We start from the raw sequence: 9,881 nt of genomic DNA, 5'->3' as shown, positions 1-9,881 counted from the left end.
TCTGTATATCTCACAATTAAAACACAAAGATCTACATATTTTAATATCTGATTCTATCAACTATTGTTAGTATTGGATTTTGGGTGATTTTTTTCTCAATTATTCTGGTTTTCTTATGTTGCTTTTATATTTCTTTGCATTAATGAAGAGAAAACAAAAAGTTAAAATTAATTCTTATCTCCTGCAAGCCTAAAACACCATATATATAATTTTTATAATTTATAAAACAATTAAAGTTAATCATTTTGCTAATTTATTTCCTAGTTATAGAAATTGACAAAGAAAGAATTGATTATATCTTGAAGCTTCCTAGAGGTATCCAAGAATAATGGATTTAAATATATGAAACCTCTTCAAACTTACATGGAAAAAGTAGATTTTTCTGATGGAGGCTTCATGATTCTGTCTTTAACTTGCTCAAATGTAATCTGAGCAAGGCTCTGCTATGAAAAATAGTGATACCAAACAGTGCAAATGACTTTTCACCTTCATCAGATTGGCTGTTAAGAAAAATCATGTATATCTCTCTACATGCAGGGAGTACAATAAAAAGGAAAGGAGAATAACCTGAAGTTTATCTACTTTAATAAACAATATGTATACTTTTATTTTATATTGTTGGAAGTGAAAATATATTGAGACTAGAAAATTTAGATTTTTTAAATCTTTAAGAATAGAAGTAATGAGAAAAGACTGACATTAATTTTTTCCAGCTTAGTGAGGTATAATTGACAAATAAAAATTGTATATATTTAAGGTGTACAATGTAATGATTTGATACACCTATATATTTTGAAGTGATTACCATAGTCAGGCTAATTAACACATACATCACCTCACAAATCTACCATTTTGTGAGTTTGTGCACTGAGCACACTTAAGATCCACACTCTTCGCAAATTTCAAGTATACGATTCAGTATTATTAACTATAGTTATCATACTATACATTAGATCCCCAGAACTTGTTTGCATTATAACTTCCATTTAAAGTTGAAAGTAGGTTTTCTCTCTGTGCTATAAGAAGCACACTCCAATTTATACTAGACAATTCCTTTGTTTTAGAAAATTATCAGAATGAGTTCATTAGTTAAGCAAATGTAAGTGCCCGCTCATCAACTATGAATTTACCACTAATGTATATTTAAATGTTCATTTTGAGGAATGTAAATTATAAATTAGACAAGTTAGTTACAAAGACATTAAATAAAAAAAATTATGGAACGTTTCAATTTTCTAAATGCAAAAGACACATTTTGAGAATATATATATTTGAATATTTATTCTTTCATAATGTAATAATAACAAATATACATTTATTTTTGAAAAATATCTTTTTGAGTTTTTAACAACAGTAAACCTAGCATTGTACAAAGCTTCATCAATAAGTCAAAATGACTGAATTCAAAACTGACAACTGACAACAAAAAGAGCATACCCTCCACACAGGAGAAAATGTCTTTGGGTTACATGCTAACCATGGAGACTACTTTTTTGTTGACAGAGAGCCCTTTACCTCCTTCTTGGAACAAGGGAATTGTGAGTCTTGGGATAACATGGGCAGCTGGGATTTTCAAAATGATTCAATATAACCTGATTTGAGACTTTAAAACTACAATTAAAAAATATATATGTATTTATATATTTATTTTACATTAGCTTGCTTGGTTCTCAATTAATTCTCTTTTTCTTCATATTATTTTGAAGCTTTTGTTCTGTTTTTTCAGATAGCTATTTATCTATTTTTGTGATTTACAAATGACAGAAAATTTGTAAATGTATCTAGTTAGCAAATTACATTCATTTGCCTAGCGTATATTGAATAGTTAGCTTATTTTAAAATAAGCAGGTCAAAGAATAAAGAAAAAAGAAAACAGCGACGATATGTTATCTGAGTACCTTTACAGGATACTCATCTTTCAAGCAAATCTCTTTTGGGATGTTCGGTTTAGCAAAACCTCTGCCAACAACGTACACTTTCTGTTAGCATAGCATTTTCTGGAAGATCTCTCTTTACGTTACGCTCATTTGCAGATGGAATCCCACCTGCTTTGTTTCCCTCCAGAATCCTTGACCCTTTATTGAACTCCAGTGAGTTACCACCGTCAAATGCCTATTGCGTTTTAGAACAAAGCACACATAGAGGAGCATTAGTTGGATCAAGGGAGCTCCAAATACCAGTATTTCACAATTATATTGGAAAAAAGCTGAAACAATGCAAAAAGCAATTTTATTCTAACGTTGAAAATTCTTAGAGAAATGACATTAATTCTGTAATTGCACAGTTATGTCATCTATAGGTGACGTTTTGTGCTTTAAAAATAAAATCCCGATTATAATATTCACAAAAGTAAAGATAGCTGTTTTAGTAAGTATTAACAAGATAAAAACAGTCATTTCAGGCTGACCTTCTGTTAACTAAGCACTGTCAGATATGAGAGTCCTGCTCAGCAAGTTTCCTGCTCGTGGATTTAGGGTTCTTAAGAGCTCTGTGACTAGACTATTGCTCACTGCAAGACTCCATAATTTGTTCCAAATTATCACACTTAAGGAAGGAGCTTTAAAGCTTCCATCATTACACAAAAGCTGCATTTGGTTTCATAGTATTCTGCTTTGGCATTTTAAAATTAGATAGTTTGAGGGTATTTCATTCCCTTTGAAAAGTTAAACCTGTGGTAATTAGTCACCAATCGCAAAGCTATATTTACGACATTATTGTACTCTCGGCTTACCAGGGCATTGTAATTTTGTCACAAATTTCACTCACGATTAAAATTAATATTTTTAGTTTCCATTTGACATTAAAGCAATTTAAAACCAGTAATGAGTAGCCTGGTATCAAAGAAAACTTTTAAACAATAACTGCTCTACTCTAGTCAAGCACCATAGAAACACCTGTGGACCTACCACAATCCATGCCAGCCAAAGCCAAGTAGGCAAATAGTCTTCTACCCTCATGAGGCTCAAAAGAGGTGCCTCAACACACTTGCCCCCTTCCAGGGTGGTGTCAGAGAAGAATAGGTAGGAAGCCAGGTTTTTCTTTCTTTGGCAGATAATGAGCTCCCCATCCCTACCCTGTTGTGTTAGTGGAGACCATTTGGAAAGCCTGGATTTCCAGCCCCACCTAGTTCTATAAAACTCTCCTCCCACGCCTTGAGGAGATATGTCAGGGGAAGTCTAGAGCACAGTCGGGACTTTTACCCTCAGCCAGTGATAACAGGAGGACCTTGACTATGGTATCAGTGAAAATCACATGATTAGCTGTAATTCCCAGGCCTGAGGAGACCCTTCCCCCTTCCACTGCAGTGTCAATGGAGGATGAATTGAAAACTTGAACTTCTACCTCCTCCTGGCAATAACAAAGCAGTAAACCCCTTCCCACTGCTACAAGAGAGTCAGAGAAAATCAGCTAAAACAGAAGGTCGAATAAAATCCAGAATCTCAGAACATAATACAAAAATGTCCACATTTCAGTTTGTCCACAAATCTCACTTGTCATATCAAGAACCAAAATGATCTGAAATTGAATGAAAAAAGATAGCAGATATCACATCAAGGTGGTAGATTTTTGGAATTATCTGATGACTATTTGAAAGCAGTCATGATAAAAATGTTTCAATAACACTTATGAACATAGTTAAAACAAGTGAAACAACAGAAAGTCTCATGAAGGAAATGCAAAGTCTCAGCAAAACAAAAATAGAAGCTATAAAGAAGAACCAAATGAAAATTGTAGAATTAAAAGATGTAATAATCAAAATAAAAAGCTCAAATGTGAACTCAATAGCAGGATGAATTATAAAGAGGAAAGCATCAGTAAGCTGGAAAATGGAACAGTATAAATTATGTAATCTGAACAGACAGGAAAAAAAAGAAGAGCATCAAGGATCTCTGGTACCATCTTAGTCCATTTGGGCTTCTATAACAGAATACCATACACTAGATGGTGTATAAACAAGAGAAATTTATTTCTCATAGGTCTGGAGGCTGGGAAGTCCAAGATCAAGAAATCATCAGATTCAGTGTCTGATGAGAGCCTGCTTCCTGGTTCATAGATGGCCTTTTTTCCCTGGGTCCTCACATGGTGAAAGGGGTGAAGGAGCTCTCTGGTATCTCTTCTATCAGAGCACTAATCCTATTTTTGACGGCTCTGCCCTCATGATTTAATTGCTTCCCAAAGGCCTACCTCTTGACTAATATCATGTTGGATGTTAGGATTTCAATATATGAACTTTGGGAAGAGGGGACAAAAACATTGTCTATAGCAGGCACTAAAACAAAAGATCTAACATTCATGCCATTGGCGTCCTGGATAGAGCAGAGAAAGTGGATGCAGTTGGAATAGTACTTGAAGAAATTGGGGCCGGCCCTGTGGCTGAGTGGTTAAGTTCACAGGCTCTGCTGCAGTGGCCCAGGGTTTCACCAGTTCAGATCCTGGGCACGGACATGGCACTGCTCATCAGGCCACATTGAGGTGGCGTCCCACATGCCACAACTAGAAGGACCTGCAACTAAGATATACAACTATGTACCGGGGGGATTGGGGAGATAAAGCAGGAAAAAAAAAAAAAATGATTGGTAAAAGTTGTTAGCTCAGTTGCCAATCTTTAAAGAAAAGAAAAGAAATAATGGCTGAAAACTTCTCAAATTTGGTGTGAGAAAAATCTACAGATTCAAGAGACTTAGAGAATTCCAAACAAGATATACCTAAAGTAATCCATGCAAAGACACATCATAATTACACTTCTAAAAACTAAAGACGAAGGAATAATCTTTAAAGTGGCCAGAAAATAATGACATCTGACCTATGGAGAAACGTTTTGAATGATAGTGTATTTCTCATAAGAAAACATGAAAACCAGAAAGAAGCAACACAGTTTATTTCAAGTACTGAAAGGAAATAGCTATCAACCCAGAATCCTATACTGAGAAAAACTATCCTTCAGGAGGAGAGAGGAAAATTAAGAAATTATCAGATAAAGGAAAACTAACAGAAATTGTTGTCTGCAGACCTGCACTATAAGAATAGCCAAAGGAATTTTTCTAAACAGAAGAGAAAGAATAAAAACAGAATGTTAGAATATTAGAAAGGAAGGAATAAGATAGTAAGAAAAAAGTATGAGTAAATGCATTAGGCTTTCATTCTGTTCTTGAGTTTTCTAAATTATATTTGGTAGTTGAAGTCAAAATTGTAAGACTGTCTGATCCAATTTCAAAAACATGTAGAGAAAAACGTTAAGACAATTATTTAATAAATTTGGAAGATAAAACGATGTAAAGTGTGGTAAAGTTTCTATACTTCACCAGAAGTGGTAAAAACATGATACCAGTAGACTAGGATAAGTCATGTATCTATATGGAATACCTAGAGAAACTACTAAAAAAGCTATACAAAGGGATACACTTAAAAACCACTATGGATAAACAAAAAGACATTCTAAAACAGGTTCAAGCATCCACAGGCAGAGAGGAGAAGAAAAATAGAGAAACAAAAATCAGAAAGAATAAACAAAATAAAATATCATATTTTAGCCCTAATGTATCAATAAATACATTAAATACAAGTCTAAATACACTAATTAGGCAGAGATGTCAGGATGGATTAAAAGACATTACCAAATTGTTTGCTTTCTACAAGAAACTCAGCTCCCTTATGAACAATATAAAGAGGTTGAAAGTAAAAGAACGGAAAAGATGTATCATGTAAATATAATTCAAAGGAAAAAAGGTATGGTTATATTAATATCAGGTAAAGCAAATTTCAGAGCAGAGAAAATTACCAGAGACAGAGACATTACATAATAATAAGTCACTCCACTAGGAAGAAATAACCTTCAGAAAGGTGTATTCACAAAAATAAAAAACAGCAGCAAACTGTATAAATCAAAAACGGATAAAACTGAAAGGAAAGTAGAAAAATCCACAACAATACTTGAAGATTTTAATCATTCTCCCAAAAGTTGATATTACAACTTCACAGAAGATAAGCACAGATGTAGAAGAACTCAACACTGTCAACCAACAGTATCTAATCAACAAAATAGACCTAATAGCAGAAGAGTATACGTTCTGAACAAGTGCCCACAAAAGATATAACCAGATAGACCATATCCCGGGCTGGAAACAAACCTGAATGAATTTAAAGAATTGAAATCATATGGAGTCTTCTCTGAATTCAGGGGAAATAAACTAGAAATCCATAACATAAAAATAACAGGAGAATCTCCAAACACTTTGAAGCTACCCAACACATTTCCAAATAATCTACTGGTCAAAGAAGAAGTCACAAGGGAAATTAAAAAAAAAGATTGATCTGAATGAAAATGATAATACAACATATCAAAATCTGTGTGACACAGCTAAGGAAGAGTTTAAAGGGAAATTTATAGAACTAAGTATACATACTATAACAAAGGAAAGTATCAAATTAATAATCTAAGTGCCCATCTAAGGAATTTAGACAAAGAACAGTGAAATAAACCTAAAGCAAGCAGAGTAATGTGAAAATCCTAGTAAGTGCAATAAAGCAAGAAATGGAAATAGAAGGCATAAAGATCAGGAAAGAAGAAATAAAACTGTTTATTCACAGATAACATGATTGTCTATATAGAAAATCCCAAGGAATCTAGGGAAAAAGAAAAAAAAAACCTCCTAGAATTAATAACTGAGTTGAGCAAGGTCACAGGGTACAAGATACACATTTAAAAATTCAATTAGATTTCTATATACCATCAATGAATATGCAGACAGCTACATTAGAAATATAATTTACAATCACTCAAGAAAAATAAAATATTTATGTGTAAATTTAATAAAATATGTCTAAGACACGCTGAAAACTGTACAATGCTGACAAAGAGGTAAAAAAAAAACTTAGTAACGACAGGGACAGACTATGTTTATGGATTGGAATACTCAGCATAGTAAAAGTATAAATTCTCCCTGAGTTGATACACAGGGTTAACACAATTTCTATCAAAATTCCATGAATTTTTTTGTATATGTAGCAAATATTAGTCTCCAATTTATATGGAAATACAAATGAATTAGAATAGTTAAAACAATTTTAAAAGAGAATAAAGTTGGAAGAATAAGTCTACTGAATTTCAGGACTTATAATGAAGTTACAAGAATCAAGACTGTGTAATATTGGCAGAGGGATAGACATATAGATCAAAGGAACAGCATAGAAATCAGATGTTATCCACACAAATATGCCCAACAGATTTTTGTTATACATGCAAACATGATCCAATGAAGGAAAGAAAAGAGTTCAAGTTGATACTAAAAGTATGATCCATAAAACGAAAAAAAAAGATAAACTGGACTTCATCAACATCAAATTTGTTGCTCTGCAAACAATCCTATTTAGAGGTCCCTTAATAAAGAGAAAAAACAAGTTGCAGAGAAGTGAAGATTTATGTTCACAAAAAATCCTGGGTACATGGATGTTTATAGATGCTTTATTTATAATAGCCTCAAAGTGGAAAATATTTAGATGTTCTTCAACAAATGAATATTTTTTAAAAATGTGGTCAATCCATACCATGGATTACCACTCGGCAACAAAAAGGAATGAAACATTAATGATGAAATAGAGTTCAATTTTAACACAATCCTGTGGTAATATCCTTTCTTCCACTCTCTTTACTTTTCCTTTTAGTAGGGTTTTGGAAGGGAAAAAGGTAACATATGCTCAATTTACCATCATTAACCAGAAACCTAGCATGTTTGTGCCTTCAAAATCCACAGATTTTTGGGGGGTAGGGGGTTAGAAAAATTTATTTACTGTGTTGCACAAAGTAATAGTTAGAAAAAATGCAAAATTGATCATTGGAAACCTTATTATAATTGAATCTGCTGGGAGCATTAAAAGAATCCTAAGGTGATGCTTTTGGGTACAAATTTTCAATTAGGCCCACCAATTTTGACTAGCTGAATCAAATAGTTTCTAAATCTGACTTCTCTGTCTTTTATTGAGGCTTTGTTCCAAACTGAATCAATCCCAACCACCTCACAAATGAAGATAATATTTATTATTGCTTGATTGTAAACAAGTATTCCCTGCATTTAAGTTAAAATGTCATAGATCTTCACTAGAAATTACAATGTTAAATACGTCCAACTCCTTTTCATTCTTAATGATAGAGGAATACAAACACATTTTCATGAAAAACTGGAGAAATCATTAAAAACGTATTTTCTCTCCATTACTAGATGACTAGAAAATTCTCTTTATCATATAGAACGTTAGAGGAATTTTCTAAATGAGAATGCATTTATTTTAAAACTAACGGATATTAGCAAAACTTATCCTGAACTCATGCATTGAAATCTCAGTGTTTATTCCTTGCTTTTTATTTGGGTTCCAGGAGTGCATCTGAAATTATTTATGTAATATTTTCTTAGTAATGAATATATTTTCAAATGCTCTTTTATTCAATTCTAAACTGAAACATTTAAAAGAAATAAAGTGCTCCAGTGACTTTAAATCACTCTGTATAACACATGGCAACTTGAAACTACTGAAACATTTTGTAAGGATTTCTCTGATGTGTTCAATCCTTAGGGATTATAAAGAGTTATTTGACTTTATTGCACTACTTCAGATTTATTATTATCATTTTAAAAGAAAGGGAGTTATGGGGCCTGCCCAGTGGCATAGTGGTTAAGTTTGTGTCCTCTGCTTCAGTGGACCAGGGTGCATAGGTTGAGATCCCGGTCACAGACCTACATTCTGCTCAACAAACCATGCTATGGTGGTGTCCCATATACAAAGTAGAAGAAAATTGGCATATATGTTAGCTCAAGGACAATCTTCCTCAAACAAAAAGAGGAAGATTGGCAACAGATATTAGCTCAGGGCCAATCTTCCTCAAAAGAAGAAGAAGAAGAAGAAGAAGAAGAAGAAAAAGAAGGAGATTTATCAGATATCATAAATCTATCAACTAAAATAATATAAAATATATTTATTTGATATAATGGCCATAAGGAGGTAAATGTTAATGAGAGAGGAACAAAGAAAAGGAGAACAAGAACCATAAACAATTTTGAGTTCAGTCTTTCTTGAACTATAAATTAAGAAACTTAGGAATAATAAACAAATGATAGCTGTTTAAAAATCCTATATATCTGGAATTTAAAATAAAAAAACATAAACAAATAAACCTTGATATAAAGAAAATTATCCTTAGGCCAATTATAAGATACATGGAGTTGAATGTCGGTTGAAGAATACATGTTAAAAATCAATAAAACATTGTGGGGCAGACACTTCAACAAAGGCTCCCAATGATTCCCACCTCCTGGTGTTCATGACGCTGTGCAGTGCCCTGCTCTTGAGTGTGAACTGGACCCAATGACTCATTCCTTATAAATAAAATACAGCAAAAGTGATATTATTTCTAAGATTAAGGTCAAAAAGGGCAACGACCTCCATGTAACTTGCCCTCGCTTCCTTGGTTACTATAAGCAAGCTGCCATGTTGTAAGCTGCCCTGTGGAGAGGCTGAGGGAGCGAGGAGCTGAGGCTCCCTGTTCAACATGCTCAAAGAACTGAATCCTGCCAATGACTAAGTTAGGGGACTCAGGCAGATCCTCCCCAGCAAGGCCTTCGGAAGAGACTGGGGCCACCACTACCAGCTTGACTTCAACCTCACGAGAGACTTCGAGCCAGCTATGTGGATTTCTGATCCATATGAACTCTAAGATAATCTTTGTTCCTTTAAGCCATTAGTGGGATGATTTGTTAACATCAGTAGATAGCTAATATACACAGGTAAAATAATACCACAAAAGACGTCAATAATTTTAAGTATATTTCTATGAAAGTAAAACAAAAAATTTGAGTTAATGAAATAAAATATTCAAGTCCAAAGTTGAC

Source organism: Equus przewalskii, chromosome 16, assembly GCF_037783145.1.
Source record: "Equus przewalskii isolate Varuska chromosome 16, EquPr2, whole genome shotgun sequence".
Taxonomy (NCBI): domain Eukaryota; kingdom Metazoa; phylum Chordata; class Mammalia; order Perissodactyla; family Equidae; genus Equus; species Equus przewalskii.
The sequence above is the reverse complement of the archived record's forward strand: the minus strand, read 5'-3'. Positions refer to the sequence as shown.